This window comes from Macaca nemestrina, chromosome 1 (genome assembly GCF_043159975.1).
Source record: "Macaca nemestrina isolate mMacNem1 chromosome 1, mMacNem.hap1, whole genome shotgun sequence".
Classification (NCBI taxonomy): Eukaryota; Metazoa; Chordata; class Mammalia; order Primates; family Cercopithecidae; genus Macaca; species Macaca nemestrina.
Window position 1 is genome coordinate 153,399,846 of NC_092125.1, and position 18,036 is coordinate 153,417,881.

The 18,036-nt window shown below is 35.3% G+C and overlaps 1 long non-coding RNA gene across 1 annotated transcript in view; it reads right to left on the minus strand.

Moving 5' to 3' along the window:
* The window catches only part of LOC105482708 (uncharacterized), a 210,543-nt gene that overhangs the window by 74,428 nt on the left and 118,079 nt on the right, over positions 1-18,036 (minus strand). Inside the window, exon 2 of the long non-coding RNA XR_987794.2 lies at positions 17,721-17,813. This is a non-coding gene — a long non-coding RNA (uncharacterized lncRNA). The remainder of the gene's footprint in view (positions 1-17,720; positions 17,814-18,036) is intronic.

An 18,036-nucleotide genomic window follows, 5' to 3' on the forward strand; every position in this document is an offset into this window, starting at 1 on the left:
TAACTACATTTGCACTTACCTTTTGACCCAGCAATCTCATTTCTAAATATTTGCTTTTAGGAGAATCATGCAATAATACAAAGCTATGTATGCACAGATTATTTATTGCAACACTATTTCAATTGAAAAATACTGCAAGCAGCCTAAATGTCCATATATTTGTAAGTGGCTGATAAGTTTTGATGCATCCAAAATAGGAATACTATACTACTGTTAAAAATGAGAAAATATCTGTTACTGATTTGTTAGATATGCAGAATGTAAGTTAAATTAGAGGTTTTTAACTTTTTCATTATTATACCCTGAAAATCCTTTTTAGATATTTTTCCTAATTGTCCGTTTATTAAATGTTATTGTCATAGATATGCTGTCTATTGTTTACATACTGTGTGTATATACAAAGAGTAAGATTTTTAAAAGATTTTTTATCTTCCAAGAACCAATTTTTGCCCCCTTGTGGGCAATATCACTGCTGCTGGGAATTCAGGCATTAAATGAAAAAGCAAAACAAAACAAAATCAATAGTATGCTAGTATTATTATAAGAAAGAAGAGAACACAAGAAACATACATATCCCTGCTCCCTTGTGCAACAGAAGTACAGGAAGAGTCAGCTAGAAACTGAAGAAATTAATTACTGACAAAGGTTGGATGAAAAAGGAGTAGAAAGGAGAGGTCTGCTGTCACCTTGATCTTGAACTTCCCAGCCATCAGAACTGTGAGCAACAAATTTCTATTGTTTAGAAATTACCCAGTCTATGGTATTTTTGTTATAGCACCCAAATGAACTAAGACAGAAACTGATACTGAGAGGTGGAGTACCACTGTAACAAACACCTAAAAGTGTAGAAACACCTTTAAATTGGGTAATGAGCAGAGGCTGAAATAGTTTGGGGGGGTGTTAGAAAAAGTGTATATTACCATGAATGGATCATAAAGGGAAATTCTAGGGAGGGCTAGAAAGAGAGCTGTAGAGAAAACCTCAGCCCTCTTAGAGATTATCTACATGGTCATGAACAGAATGTTGGTTGAAATAAAGATGGTAAAGGCAATTCTGATGAGGTCAGGATAGAAATAAGGAATATGTTTTTGGAAACTGGAAGAAAACCAACCCTTGTTATAAAGTGACAAAGAACTTGGCTGAATTGTGTTTATGTCCTAGCGCTTTGTGGAAGGAGGAGTTTATGAGTGATGAAATAGAATATTTGAAGGAAAAAAAAAACCTAAGCAAGGTGTTGAGGATATAACATGTCCTGTTTTGACTGCTTAGAGTAAAATGTGAGAGAAACTAATTAAAGATGGAATTTATAGTTACAAGGGAAGCAGAACTTAAAGCTTTGGAAAACTCTGAGCTTGTTAAAAATGAGAAAACTTGTTCGGGAGAGGACACCAGGAGTGTGGCCAAGTAAACTTTTGATAAGGAGATTAGTACGGATGAAAGGAAGCCCCGTGCCAAGTAAGCATGGAGATAATAAAAGAATGATCTGAAAACACTTCAGAGATCACCAGGGCTGCCCTGTCTATCAGAGACCCAGAATGCCAGGGTTTTGGAGACAAAACTATTTCAAGTCTCTGCTTCCTCCATTCCAGTGCAGCTGTTCTTGGCTGCCTCAACTGTGGCTTAAGTATTCCAGGTTCTACTCAGGCAGCCCCTCTGAAAACATCAGATGGTAAACCACAATTGTATCTGAATAGTACCATCTTCATGTGTGCACAAGATGTGTGAACTGTTGGGGCATGGTACTCTCATCTAGATTTCAAAGGATGCCCCGGGGAGCTTCAGAGAATAGACAGAGAACTACTACAGGGGCAGGGTCATTGCAGACAGCTCCTCCTAGGACAATGTCTAACAGAGCCATGGGGATGGGGTCTACCCCATAACCCTAGACTGGTAGAACCACTGATGTGTAACTCAAGCCTCGGAGAGCAACAGGCATGTAACTCCAACCCTTGTTATAAAGTGATAAAGAATTTGGCTGAATTGTGTTTGTGTCCTAGAGTTTTGTGGAAGGAGGAGTTTATGTGTGATGAAATAGGGTATTTGAAGGAAAAATACTGTAACTGCAGCTTGGGCCATACCCAGAAAAGTCATGGGGGCCGGGCTGCATAAATACAGGGCCCAACCCTGATCCACTTGTGTCTGAAAGATAGAACATGGGCTCAGAGGAGATGATTCTCCAGCTTTGAGATTTAGTATTGTTTGCCCTATAGTGTTTTTTACTTACCTGGGACTAGTTAGCCCTTTTTTCCTTATGATTTCTCACTTTTGGAATGACCATATTCGTCCTATGCCTGTTCCACCATTCACTGTATTTTGAGAGCATATATCTTGTCTGATTTACAGATTCGCAGCTGGGGAACAATGTGTCCTAGGATGAATCACACCTTGAATCTCATCCTTGTCTGATTTAGATGATATTTAGATAAGACTCTGGACTTGAGACTTCTGAGTTGATGCTGAAATGAGTCAAAAGTTTTGAGGCTAATGGGACGGAATGGATGTATTTTTCATTTGAGAAGGGCATGAATGTTGGTGGGTTGGGGCAGAACGCTACAGTGTGAATGTTTGTGCCCTGTCCCCCGCCACCAAATTCATATGCTGAAACTTAATCCCGATTGTGATAATATTAAAAGGTGGGGTCTTTGCGATGTGATTAGGTCATGATAGCTCTGCCCTCATGAATGGAATTAGATTCCTTAAAAAAGAGGCCTGGGGAAGATTATTCACCCCTTCTGCCATAGGAAGATGCAGCCACAAGCCACTATCTTTGAAGAAAAGAACAAACTCTTACCAGACATTGAATCTGCTGGTGATTTAAACTTGGACTTCACAGACTCCAGGACTGTCAGAAATAAATTTCTGTTGTTTATAAATTAACTAGTCTAAGGGATTTTGTTTGAGCAGCTGGAATAGACTCAGACAAGCAGCAATTAGAACTGATTATAGGAGCAAGGAAGGATATGTCTTTTGAAGTGTGCCTTTTTGTATAGTTTTGACTTTTAGAAGAATTGTAATGGTTCTCATACCACAATAAGTAGATAAATAAAATCCACCAGAATGTGTGGAAAACCAAAGTAGAAGATAAATGGTAACAAATAAGCTTAACTATATCTAACTATATTACAGAGGAAACAAAACAAAAATCTATAACCACACTCAAGGGAATAGGGAATAAAAGTTACAACCGAAGCAGCTTTGGAAAACAGCATTTTGATAGGTTACCTATAGTAGTTGCTACTATCAGGCTAAAAGACAAAAAAAAAAAAAAATGATGGATCACCTATAGTAGCAGCTACTGTAAGACTAAAAGGCAAACACTGTCTTCTGGTTAATAAGTCTATTTCTTATTGGGACACATGTTAGCAATGTTGCACATAAATTATTTGTATACTGGGACTGAACAAATAATTAAACATAGATAATGACAGGCTGATTTTTTCAGAGGAATTTGTTGCAAATAAGCAAAAGATGACTCCTAGAATGAACCAAATTGATTGAAATCGGATATATTGGTATTAGTTTATGGTTTTTGAAGATGATACATAGGTAGGTAGGTAGGTAGGTAGATAGATAGATAGATAGATAGATAGATAGATGAGAAAAATAAATATACATGCATGTGCCTAACTTGTTAGTATAAATAACGTGCATTTCCTACTCTCTGGAGATGGTGGGAGGCCTGGAGACATGATGGCCTAGCAGCAATGAGCACCTAGTGCTCAAATCTTGGTTACTAGATGTCATCCTCTAATAAAGTGAATCTTAGTTCCTTGTAAAGAAAAACGATCCCAGTTATAGGGTAGGGGAAATATAAGATGTACCTGGAACATCTTCTTAGGCAAAATATAAAGTGCTTAAGCGAAGTCAAGTAAACAAGACATAACTCTCACTGAAAAACAGATAGTAATGGGCAAAGATGGAAAAACTTGAGCAACCAATTAAGTAATGATAGCATTACATGATAAGTTATAGAATAAAATAAGCATTCTTGGGTCCATACTAATACAAAAAATAGATAATATATAATTAAGTAGGGGGGAAAGAGACAGCTTCCTCATACAGACAATTTCAGTAAAGAAATGTAGAAGGAATGAGACAACTATGAAACTATTACAGCAAGATTCACTGATGTATGCCATAATCGATGGTTAACAATTAAAGAAGATGTTAAATATTTGCATAGCCTTAAAGGATTTCCTACAAAATATTTACCAATTACAAAGAAAAAACAGTAATTCTACAGTGCTGAAACTTATCAAATACCACCTTAAACAAGTGATTAAGGTTAAAATCACTGAAATAAAAGCACATTGACCTTGAGTGAGAGCACATACCCCTGAGTGAGAGTCAGTGAGGACACACGTGAGTTCTGTGTTATTCTTGTTAAGAATGCATAACCACAACCTACTCGCAAGAAAACACCAGGCACTCAAATTGTTAGATATTCTGATCAATACTCTTCAAAAGTTTTGAAGTCATGGAAGACAAAGAAATACTAAGGAGCTGCCTGAGAGGAGAAGTGCATGACAAATAAATGAAATGTGGGGTCCTAGTTTAGAACCCAGGAAAGAAGAAGAACATTCTGGGGAAAGCTGGTGAAATTCAAATAAGGTCTATGACAATGTTAATTTGCATTGTGATTATGTAAATTGTTAACATTAGGAGAGCTAAATGAACAATACATGTGAGCTCTCAGTATTGGTTTTTCAACATTTCTCAGTCTGAAATTATTTAAAAATTAAAACAAGTTAAAAAGAGTGCAAGAAAAGCATGATCCAAATATGAAGCGAATTAAATTGGCATGGTTTTGAGCAATTAGTGAAGTGTAGAGAATCCATTTGAACGTTCCCATTTGAGTAGCACAGGGATTAAGGCATTAGAAATTTAGAGAGCTTGGTATATTCATATCAAAATACTTACCCCTGCAGTGAATCACAATTACATAGTTGTAATAATGTAAATGATATTGATGCATTTTTTAGCATTTGGAATCAACCTATAAGACAAAGCACTGAAAGTATGATTGTCCTTATAAAAGTTAATATAAATATTCCCATTCTTGAAAATATGCAAGTAAAAATAAAACTATCAGAAATTATGAGATATAAATAGGGAGGAGAAATGAAGTGTGGAGTACTAATAACATCATTCAAAAGTGAGAAGCTATGAAAATTTCTCTATTGTTTGTGAGCCAATTAAAATAAGTAAAGCTTGCAATAGAATGATATTTCTATTTTGGGAATAGGGGATGTGGAGTCAGGCAAATGAATTAAGTCTTCATTTAGTATGATCAAAAGTTAAGAGAAAATATCTAATGTTTATAAATCAAAAAGCACATTTAAAGATTATAACCATCAGTTACATTATGAGTAGTGATGATTATATTAACAAGTAAATTTCTCTTGGGAACAGGACTCAAAGTGGGCAGTCATGAACTTTGTGTATTTTGTATATATGTGTTTTTTAACATTTCAAATTATATGACATATTATACTATGTTTTTAATATTATAAAATAATACAACAATCACAACTTCTAATATAGTTAATGTTCTTCAACTGCACAATCATCCTTATCCAGTTTTGCATCACATACAATTTTACTTATCTTTCAGGGCTATGCTCAAAGATTAGTTTTATCTATCCCAAAATTTACTGAGTGATATTCATGTGCTCATAATTATTTTTCTTATTATTCTAGATAGGTTTACTATTTTACTCCTCTGTACTCCAATAATACTGTTCATAATTCCAGTAAGCAACTAATCTTGCTGGAATTATAAGTAATTTATCTTATAACGATATTATTTATTTATCTTATAATGATTATAAGTTATTTATCTTATAACGATTTCTCTTGCCAGAGTAAGAGTACCTCAAGAGCAGGTGTTTTGTGTCTTACCCATGTTTGTACTTCTAGCACTTAGAGTGACTGAATATATTTTTCATATGTAAGTATTTATAGAAACTAACAACGGCATTTATGCTCCTGAAAGCATAAAAGAGCACCTTCATCTATAACAGAAGGGAGTCAAATACTGAAAAAAAAAAATGGTCTTGGTTCCATTATTTCTGTTTATATCCTTCCTTCATTCCTTCTTCCATGTCAGAATTGAAAATAATTTGGAATAGACTAGCCAAGACTCAATACCTATTTTTCTTCTTAACCTGGTTATATTCCATGATGAATACTTGCTTAATGGTGGCAGAGGGGGGAAAAAAACCACACTAGATCATCCATTATAGGCACTGTTACTAGTTAGATTATGTCCCCACAAAAGATGCTGAAGTTCTAATTCCCCATACCTGTGAGTGTGACTTCCTTTGGAAATAGGGTCTTTGCAGGTGATCGAGTTAAGATAAAGCCATTAAGGTGGTCCTAATATAACATGACTAATATCATTATATAAATAAAAATTTTGGAGAGAGAGATAGACCTGCGCACAGGGAAAATGCCATGTTAAATTTAGAGGTATGCTGCCACAAGCCAAGAAATTTCCAGAAGCTGGGAGAGAGATCTGGAACAGATCTTTTCCTAGCATCTCCAAAGGAAGCTTGGCCCTGCCAACACCTTCATCTCAGATTTCTAGCTTCCAGATTTGTGAGACAGTAAGTTTCTGCTGTTTAAGCCATTCAGTTTGTGGTACTTTGTTACAGCCACCCTCGTAAACTAAGGCAGGCATAAAATGGGCATTATTGAAATTTTTTTCAGGGAGAGGATTAGAAAGATGAGGCATATTTTCTCTCCTGTTCTCTTATCTTCCCTTGAAGAGGATTACAATGATGAGAGTACAGTTGGATGCATGGGGTTCTTCAGGAGAGAGATCTCATGCCTGCTACTCTCACTTGTTATAGAGTATGAGGAGTCTGGTAAAACAGGCTGGTGTATGCAATCTGAGCTTGAGTGCCAGCTCTCTGGAGAAATTATTTGGGAAGCCCAACTTTAAGCACCCCACAATTTCTCTAACAATTTAGGGAAACATTACAATCAGGCTGAATGACCTCCTCCTAGAGGGAAAAGCACTTTTTCTTCTTGTTCATTTTCTGCAACTCATGGAAGAACATGCCAAATCATTAGACAACAGTTCTTGGTTTGCCCTAACATTGCATTTTTTTTTTTTTGGCAAGCTCACATTGATCAGATGTACACTATATATTAGGCATTATGACTCTTCTAAGTGTGTGTATGTGTGTGTGTATGTGTGTGTTCTTTTTTTTTTTTTACAATGGTTCTTATGATGGATTCATTTATCTTGAAATGACAGGCAACCACAAGTGAGTTCCTCAATCTACTGTACATATCAAGCAATTCAATGTTTTCTTGTAATGTCATGCCTTTTCCCTGTTTCTTGGGAGTACTTCCAGCATCACTAGTGGCGCTTCATATGGTTCCCCTGGTGTTATTCAAAGTTTATAGTATTGTACTAAATGCAATGAAAAATATGCAAGAACTAGGCAAAATATACAAGAACCACGTGAGAGACCACTTTTTACTGTAATATACAACTTGCTGAAGGGACAAACTACTCATATGGAGGTGATTAGCAAAAGGCCCTTTAAATCAGAACCTTGCAACACTTGATCTTACTACGATAGCAAGAGAAGGTGGCCACTACATTATTATAGTAGCACAGTAGGTGCTTTCTGTTTGCTTACATTTCTGCCCACTGTGTATGGCACCGTGTATGGTCTTCAAATGTTTATGTCCTCGAATTTTAATACATTTTAACTTTGTATAATAGATGTGTGTATATTTTACCGTACTAAATAATTAAATACACTAGCATCTTCCTATCTTTTATGTGTTCAGGACATATCTAACTTTTTCTTAATTTTTTTGACTTTTCTAGGCTGTGATATAATAAATCATCATTGTTTAAGCCACGCCAGTTTGTAGTACTTTGTTACAGCAGCCCTAGGAAATTAATGCAAATCTGCATACATGAATGAACAGTTGGCATTCAAGGAACTTACCATCTATGATGGGGAAATAGACTTATAAACAGATCTTACAGAACAGTGGAGGACAATAATGTTTCCTCAGTCAGAGATGCTTCCAGTTAAAGTCTGAGAGATGAAAATCCCATCCACCTTCCCTTTTCCCACACCTCTTTCAAGACTTCATTGCACTTTTCTTTGAAATATTTTGAGGATTCAATTCAATTGCCACATTTGAGAAATATTACCTGGTAATATCTTCTCTCTCATTCTGAGTAAAATGCCTCTTTTACATATTCCTAGAGAACCACATGCTTCCTGTACAGTAACAATTATAATAATACATTTTATCTCTTCAAAATACACATACTGAAGTTATTTGTTCTCATATTAGAGAGTGACTCTATGGAAAAGAGGGCCAATATCTTATAATAGCATCCACGTTCCAAGCTCTTAAAAGGATGGTTTAATATATTTTAGTTGAATGAATAAAAGCATGAATATCATCTAAGTATTTATACAAATATTACCTTTATGGAGCACAAATCCTTTTGTTTTCAAGCAGCTTTATAGCTTCCAAAAATGTCTACAACTGTCATAGAAATCCAGTTTGAACTTAACAGAGGATGAGGAAATATATGAGTTAATTTTCCTGCTACCGCTGTGTGTACTTTCCTGGGTAGATAGTGTAGGACTGAGAATAGCATTCCACTTGTTTGAATGATAGATTAATTGATCGATTATTGTGACAAATGGCAAATGCTAGTTGCCAAATTATAACTTCAAACAACTTCTGTCATTCAAAATTGAATTGAAATATATTCCTAGGACTATCTAATCCTAGGGAAATATAAGAAAAAAATTATCTAAAGTGCCACTGTGTTCTGTGCATATTTCTATTTAGGAATAATAAAAAGAAGCGTCCAAGTCTAGTAAGATCTCACAAGGAAGTTTCCATTACCACTAAGATAGCAATGGCAATGCTCTGGTCAGCGAATACACCTGTTTCCCTTGCAGAGAACAAAGGAAGAAAGGAGTGCAATGTTATTATCACTGCTTTGCATGGAGGTGGGTATCTGGAAATCAGAGTCCGTACACAACTTCATTCTCAACCGCTGCTTCTGCTGTTTGAGCATAAAGAGCATAGACGCTTGGCGTCTGTATAGTCATAATTTTACATTTATTCCACTTACCACCAGGGGATCTAGTCTATATTCAAACAGTAAAACATACTGTGCAGAATTGGGAAACTATGTAGAGCTTGGAAAACTATGCAGAGCTAGATATTTTTGATTTTTTGGTCTATGACAACCCAAAGTATTTTGAATGCAAAAATGGACTAGCAGGCAGACAACCTGGGTTTCTGTTCTGGCTTTGCCTCTTGGTATTTAATTGCATAGAATAAATCTATACATCATATAACTACCATAGATATTTTAAAATTGTCTTCCTAGCATTTCATTAAAATTGTCTTCCTAGCATTTTGTTCATTCCATCTAGCCTCTCCATTCTTTCTCATATTAGGGAACATAATTTCTACCTAAGCTCTTGAAAAGATCTAGATTTCTAACCAATCTGTCTCTCTCTTCATCTATCTGTCTGTCTATCTATCTATCTATCTATCTAGCATATAATATACATATTTATCATAATATTACCTTTATGGTGCCATATATGTGTGTGTGTGTGTGTATATGTGTGTGTATATATATATATAGAGAGAGAGAGAATATAGCATGTGTGTTTGCGTATATGTGTATACATGGATATGTCTATGTGTGTTTCTCTTCATAATACTACCTTAATATCTTGTGAGAAGTAAGGGTTAGATATTTGAAGAGTAACTATGTCTTTTAAAAGTGTCCTATAATCTGTTTAAACCATGTACATTTCAACAAAAAAAGTAAATTGTATTTTTTTAAAAAAGAAACATTAAAGAAAATATTCTGTTAACATCAAACTGAAATGAAATTCTTAGAAGAATTATAAGAGACCTAATTTGAGGTTAATTAGTTCAGAGAAGGTAGAGGAATTCATAGGAAATTGAATGATGAGTTTGAAGCAGCCATTTTCTTTTCCCAAAGAAAATCTCCTCTGGCCCTACCCCCTACTCCTAGCCTTTGTGAGGTGTCCCTTAAACAGGTTTATACTTGGTAGTAGGTAATACCTGAACTTTCTTGATATGTGCTCCATAGCAACCTATAGCACTCATCAAACTGTATTCAATCAACCTTAGTATATCATTAATTCTCTGATGCGGGAAATAATATTATATTCACCATGTGGCCCCAGGCTCTGGTACATGCTTATCACTTGATAGGTGTTGAATAAATCAATAATGGAAGAGTGAAATATAAGACCCACTTGAGAGTCTAGTACTAATATCCATGCTTTTCATATGAGAAGAAAAAAACCCAAATGCTTTTTTTCTCTTGTCCCAAGGTCTGCATCTACAAATTTTAACAGTCAGCATTATCTGGGTAAGATGTTTGTTGGTTGTGAGCCATTTTATGTATTTTAAGATATTCTCATTAGCACATGCTTAAAAAAGGGCAATGTGCAAGAAATTTTATAGTTGGATAAATGCCCCTGAAAATCTAGGTATAGTCTGTATTCAAGAAAGATGATATGCTATTTGAAGAAATCTCTCTTCAGAATTTTCTGTAAGTAACCTAGCAGTAATTAGTTTACCTGATACATGCTATTTAGAGTGTTTATGTGACATGACCTCCTACAATTGAAGAAGCCACCCTACCGAGACACTTATCATCACAACAGTCATGTTTTCCTTCTTGCCTAGGTTTTTAAATCTCATCACAAAGACACCACCCCAGGAATCCCACCATGGCTCATGTCTTGTGTTCTGTGCATTGCTCCTCTGACATTCTGAGAAAGATCAATCGATCAATTTTTTCCACCAGGAACTGAGTGGCATGACATCACCATGAAACTTAGCCTTGTTCTAGAAAACCAATTGAGCTTGACCAAAATGAACAGCAATTTATTTTCAACCGGGGAGGCTTAGTCTCTAAAGAGTTTTAAATATTAGATACTACTGCTGATGTTGGGTCCAGGAGTACCTATACAAAACTAAGAAGAGAAGGGTAAAAGAAGATCAATGTGCTCATGTTCAATAAATCACTAGCTTAATCTAAGTGGGATTTTGCAGCTGTGAGTGAAAAATAAAAGGAGATCATTACTTGTATTTAAAAGTGCAAAAGCGAAATCAATATTTAAAATCAAGGTTCAGGAGAACTAACTGATGAAAGGGTAGATATATAGAGAATTGAATAAATTTTAGAATTAGAAAAGCTTTTGCCATGTCCTGCCACTTATTATGCCAGTGAACTCCGCATTTGTGAACTCAGTCTGAGTGCAGTGTGCAATGCATTTCATTTCATTAGTAATTCATGTAAAAGTAGCTTGCATTGCAGACTGTTTATGAAGAGATCAGTCTCACTAAGACTTTTTTAAGCACTCTTTTTTAACCTATAATATCAATATGATACTAATGAAACCTTCTGTTACTGTGGTTTTTGGTTATGTATGTGCAGTTGAGACCACTTTCAGCACATGCAGTTATGTTACTTGGGCTTAATAGCTTCCTCAGTCCAAATGATATTATGTATGAATATTACATTTTCCAAGAAAATTTTTGAAACAGGCACAATATAATTATATTATAGTGCTTTATAATTTCTATTTTTTTTTTTTTTTTTTTTTTTTGAGACGGAGTCTTGCTCTGTCGCCCGGGCTGGAGTGCAGTGGCCAGATCTCAGCTCACTGCAAGCTCCGCCTCCCGGGTTCACGCCATTCTCCTGCCTCAGCCTCCCATGTAGCTGGGACTACAGGCACCCGCCACCAGGCCCAGCTAGTTTTTTGTATTTTTTAGTAGAGACGGGGTTTCACCGTGTTAGCCAGGATGGTCTCAATCTCCTGACCTCGTGATCCGCCCGTCTCGGCCTCCCAAAGTGCTGGGATTACAGGCTTGAGCCACCGCACCCGGCCTATTTTCTATATTTTTGTTAAAAATTTCTGTAAACCAGTATCTCTGAGTAGACACAAAATAATATATTCCTAGATAATTATAAATACATTAGCTTGCTAAACTTACTTATGTCCCTCTCATATTAAATACACATTTATTTAAAATAAGGTATTTCATGTCAACCATGTATATCACAGGTACTTGATAATTTGAATACAGGCAAAAATAGTTAAATAGAATAAAGTAGCCATTGCATCATAAGTGCTATGCAGTGATAGAAATAATTAGTGTGATATTAAATGGTTAAGAAAGTTTGTGAGAATTAAACATGGATTTGAAAAACTTTTTTCAGCATTGGTAGAGGAAAAATTGGTAACACATTTCACAGTGTGGTCATGGTATGAACAAAGATATGTAAGTTGGAACAAACAACATATGTTTCTCTATGAGTGTTTTATAGAATTCCAGAAGCAGCGTTTCTCAAAGGCATAGGTGAAATTAAAATCACCAAGGAAGGCTGTTAAAAGATACATCTTTGGATTTCAATTCAGACCTTTTTGGGATACAGGTAAAGAATCACTAGTGATTATCATGCTTGCCATAATTTGAGGGCCACCATATATGGGTAAGCTTTAGTAGACTTGAAATTCATAAAAACCACTATTAGTACACACCAGTCAATACTGGCACTCTCTTTCCAAATACAAATAAAAATTACATAGAAAGAATCACCCTCTTTCTCTTGGGGAAAGACATTATATCCAAGTGGTTGAAGGCAAAAGTTTTGGAATTCATCTGACCTAATCCGAATTCTAAGGGATGTCTTTTTTTTTCTTTTTTTTCTTTTTTTTTAAATTCATCCTACTAGATTGCATATTTTGAAGGCAGGGGTCATGTCTGTTTAGATTATAGTATTCTCAGCACCTAGCTCAATAAATTATTGTGGATATAAACAGATTATGATATTCATTATTAATTAAATCTGATAATGCAAATCTCAGTGAATATATGTAGAAAGCACTCAAAATAATGGTAAATGATTCAGTTATAATAAAAAGTCATCCATTCATTCTGTAAGTACATTTACTTATTTAGACTTTCTGTCTCCAATCTAATTTCTGAGGATAGAAGGATAAATAAGACAAGATCCTTGTTCTCAAATATCTTACTCTTTTATAGAAAGAAAGGCAAATAAATTGAGAATTGAATTAAAATGTAATAGAGAAAAGAACATGAGATAACATGAAAGAAACTTCTCGGCCGGATGGAGTACTGAGATGAAGTGCAGAGCATGGTGAGAGAAGACTTTTCTGAAAACAGGACATGATATCCACATTTGTTTCCTACGACTGCTGCAGCACATTGCCATAAACCAGGTGACTTTAAAAAATAGGAATTAATGATCTCAGCTCAGAAAGCCAGAAGTCCATAATCAAGGTGCAGACAGAGCCAGGCTACCTCTGAACTATCTAGGGATTGCCTCTTCCGAGTTTTGATTGCCTCCCAGCAATCCTTGGCATTTCTTGGCTTGTAGCTGCATCACTCCAATATCTGCCTCTATCTCCATCGGGCCTTATTCCTTACACGTATCTCTGCATGTCTTTTCCTCTTTCTGTAATGACAGCAATCATTGGATTTAGCTCACATCCCTAATCCAGTATGACCTCATCTTTACTAATTCCAAATATGGTTACATTCTGAGGTTCCCAATGGAGATATATTTTTAGCAGGCACTATTCCATTCACTACAGCATCTAAATAAGAGTTTTGAACTACAAGTGAAGGTTGATTTGACCAAGAAGGTGGAAAATAACCTACCTGCAATACACTCTGCATTGCTATTAGTAGCCTGGCTACTTAGAGACTCTGTTACTTTAGAGTCACTACTATCTATACAGAAATTCTAGACTCAGAACCACTTTTCCATCTTGGGTTCACTATCTATCTTTTGCAGCTCCTAGATGCTATAGTCATGCCAATCAACATTGTCATTCAGATGTCAGGTCTAATGTGAATATTGATAAGCCCTCAACCTTCATGCATCACTGAATTGGGAGAATCATTTTGCCTTCTAGACTCATGGATTCTTCTTTATAAAAGCCGAGATTCTGGTTGTAATTTCTTTCCAGGATAGAAGTCGCCTTGGTTTGGCTAAACAGACAGAGGCCTTTCATAACATCATCTATTCTGCTTGTGTCTCTGCCTCCCCAAAACCAGAAGTAACAAGATTAATGTCAGCCTGCTTTTTTCACTTCTTTTAGTAGCATTTATCATAAAGGGAGCAGGAGGAGGACTTGATGAAGGCGAAGAAAGCAGTATGGTACCTATTTAAAAATGAGAGAAGGAGGCTTGTGTGCTTCAGTTGCATCTCCTGCTTTCATTCACACTGAGTCCTTGGAATAGAAACAACTAATATATTTTCTCCTCTATTTCTAGAAAATGATCCAGAAAACATATTCATTTATTTTCCAGGTTTCACAGTAAGTTTTGCGTATACAGATTGTAGGGTCTAGTGAAAGAAATCCCTATGACAATGAGGATTTCCTCCAAAGTTTTGCCTGGGATCACTGAGTTATTCTGCCACTTTAACCTAAATCATTGAGTGTGCCCTGCTACCCCCTGTATCTTTCTGTAAAAAAATACTGCCTTTCTTGTTGCCTTTATTCTTCAGTTAATGGCATCCTTGTGAGTAAAACAGCCACCTGTTCCGCTGGAGGAAGGTGACATGAGCAGAATCAGACTTCATGTACAGGGTATAGCACCTGTGAGCAGAGAACAAACACCTTTGCAGTAGACTCTTTTTTCATCACTTTATCAAATTATTTACAAATTTAATCCAATCCATATTACCATTAGATGTGCCTTTTTTCCCCCGACTTTTCAGTAACCATGGGCTAAGCAAGCAAAGTAAAAAAAAGAAAAAAAAAGTGAATTGTATTTACTTGTGGAAGAGCTAGTACACAGGCAGTAAATAACTGCTAGTTTATCTGAATATAAAGCAAGATTAAATCAACCAACTTGGTAAAACTGAATTTTAAGTGGAACATTCTTCAAGTGATATACTAAAATTGCTTCCAAGGAGAGCAGCTATGTTTATTTATTTTAAAATGAATATCATCATATTATCATATTTGAATGCATTTTGGATCAGGCACTTGTTGAATATTTAAAGAAACCACTTTAATATAAGAGTGTTGAAATTTGATAATATCCTTTTTGTTAAAGATTATTTACAGTTTTTGAAAAATAATTAAATATCAAATGCAGCTATGTAAGCATAGAGCAACTGTTGCCGAACCAGTAACTAGAAGCAAGAGGAATGGCATGGTTTTCTCGCAAAAAAAAATGTAGGCATAAAAAAATAGTTGTCAAGAGGCATAAACTAAACATAAAATACCACTTCTTTGGAAAATCAAGAGTTTTAGATATTTTGCAATATTTCTTAATATTGCATTAAGAAAACATACTCTCTATTATAAGATTTGAGAAAATCAGAATGTTTGCTTTCTGCAAAGGTGAATACTATATTTCATTTTCATTATGATCGTATCTATGTAGCCATGGCACCTCTCCATTAATTCTCTTTTTAATAACATTACATACACACACACACACGGTTTTCAAGAAAAGCAAAATGGTTCCAAGTAAAGATGACAAACTTTCATAACTGACAAGCTAAAGAGCCTATGTGAGATACTACAGCTGCAGTCTTAGCTTCATCTTTGGAGAGGCCTTACAGTGCTTAAGACCAGGTGCCCTGCCAGTGAGAGAATAACAAATTAATACATTATAATTGCTAATACATTAATTAATAAATCTAATATTTATTAAATTGGTGACTTCAGTCAGGTTAGTTAGTCTTTCTTTACTTTAGGTTCCTCATCTGCAAACAGGGATTCTAGTGTGTATCTCACAGGGTTGTTGTGGTAATGAAAGAGTAAATACCTGTATATCTTCAGTGCTTAGAAGGATGCATGATCATACATACTCAGGGCATGCGAGCTATTATTATTACCTATACATGGAGATGTTAAAGCCTCCCAGAATTCTTGAGTTAATTCAATGAGATAATATGCATACAAAACCGATCATATTTACTGGTACAAATTTCAATTGGTCATTAATTGACTGGACAAACAAGTATGCTCTATCACTTCTGCTCTTTGACCATAAAATGAACAGCAAGTATTTTAACCTCTCAGAGCCTTGCCTTTAAAGTTCCTGTAGTTGCTTTGAGGGTTCACATGAAATCAATTTAGAGAAACTAAATTTTTATAAATATAATTTTTTCTCATTGTCTACACCAGCAGTTTGTATAGTTACTTTTTTTTTTTTTTTTTGTATTGACACTATAATATTGTGGTACGGATAGAACAGATACTGTCACCATTTTTATGAGAGTAAACCAAGCTTTGAAACATCAGAAAGTTTTTCAATGTTATTCAAGCTCTTTGTAGCATAGCTGGAAGTTAATGCAAGTTCTCCAAATTGAAGGTCAAGAAATTACACTTTTAGAAAGAAAAGCTCTGTCACTACATTATATTTAAAGCAACACAGCCAAATGAAATTTCTTTCCAGCAGCACACTTTCAGTTATAGAGCCAAAGAATAAGTACTAACAGGACCCATTTTCACCAAACCCGATGGAAAAATGATTTCTAGGATTGCCAAAGTGTTGCTGAAAGCTTTCACTGCCACCTGATTGGCCTAACGGATCCCTGATGATTATAGTCATGCTTTGCTTAATGACTGGGATATGTTCTGAGAAATGTGTCTTAGGTGATTTTGTTGTTGTGTGAACATCACAGAGCGTACTTAAACAAACCTAGATCATATAGCCTACCAAATACCTAGGCTAGATGTTATAGCTTATTGCTCCTTAACTACAAATCTACACAGCATGTTACTGTACTGAGTATTGTAGGTGGTTGTAACACAATAGTAAGTATTTGTGTATCTAAACATATCTAAACATTAAAATGGTACAGTAAAAATAAAGTATAAAAGATAAAAATATGTAGGGTACTTACCATGAATGGAGAATGCAGGACTGAGAGTTGTCCTGGGTGAGTCAGTGAGTGAGTGAGTGGTGAATGAATATAAAAGCACAGGACATTACTGTATACTATTAAAGATTTTATAAACATTGGATATTCAGGCTGCGCTAAATTCATTTAAATATTTTTCTTCCGTAATAAATTAACCTTAGCTTACTGTAACTTTTACTTTGTAAAATTTTAAATTATTTTAATTTTTCTACTATTTTTATAACAGCTTATAGCTATATAAAAACATCTATCTACTTTTTCAACTTTTGTGTTGAAAACTGAAACAAAAATACATATATTAACCTAGCACTACGCAGGGTTAGGATCATCAATTTAATTGCCTTCCAATTCCATAGCTTGTCCCACTGAAAGATCTTCAGGGGGAATAACATGTATGGAGCTGTCATCTCCTTTGATAACAACGCCTTCTTGAATACTCCTAAAGGATCTGCCTGAGGCTTTTCTTGAGGAGGTGTTTTTTCAGAAGGGTGGTCAGTTTGCATTGGTTTTCCTTTTTTAAATCATAGATTTGCATGAATAATGCTTTGCTTTATGACATTACAACAGCTAGGGCATCTGTAGGCCATAAGCATTTTTTTAGTTCTACCATCATCGTACAGGACCACCATGGTATATGCAGTCCTTCATTGACCAAAACGTTGTTATGCAGCTCATGACTGTATTTAACTCCTGGTGTAAGATTTTAGTGAAATCTTGGTTCAACAGCCACGTTCCCTAATCATTATACCTTTATCTTTGTTTTCTTTCCAGATGTAACGTCCTCACACTTCCTCACCACCCTTGGCGGTCCACACGTGCTGTTTATAGGTAGGCACAGTTGCTTTTAGGGAAAGAGACAGGTATAAATAAATACATACATGAATAAGCCTGTTCACTATGTAGTTGCTTCTGTTTTATCCTATTGTATTGGTTAAGAAGTATTGCTTTATATATGCCATCGGAAGATACTATTAGAGCATAATTCAGACATTTTCAATGTTGGAATCAACTATTCTTGTAACCATAGTTATTTTTTAGTGAACTGAAGCAAAGGGACTACTTGA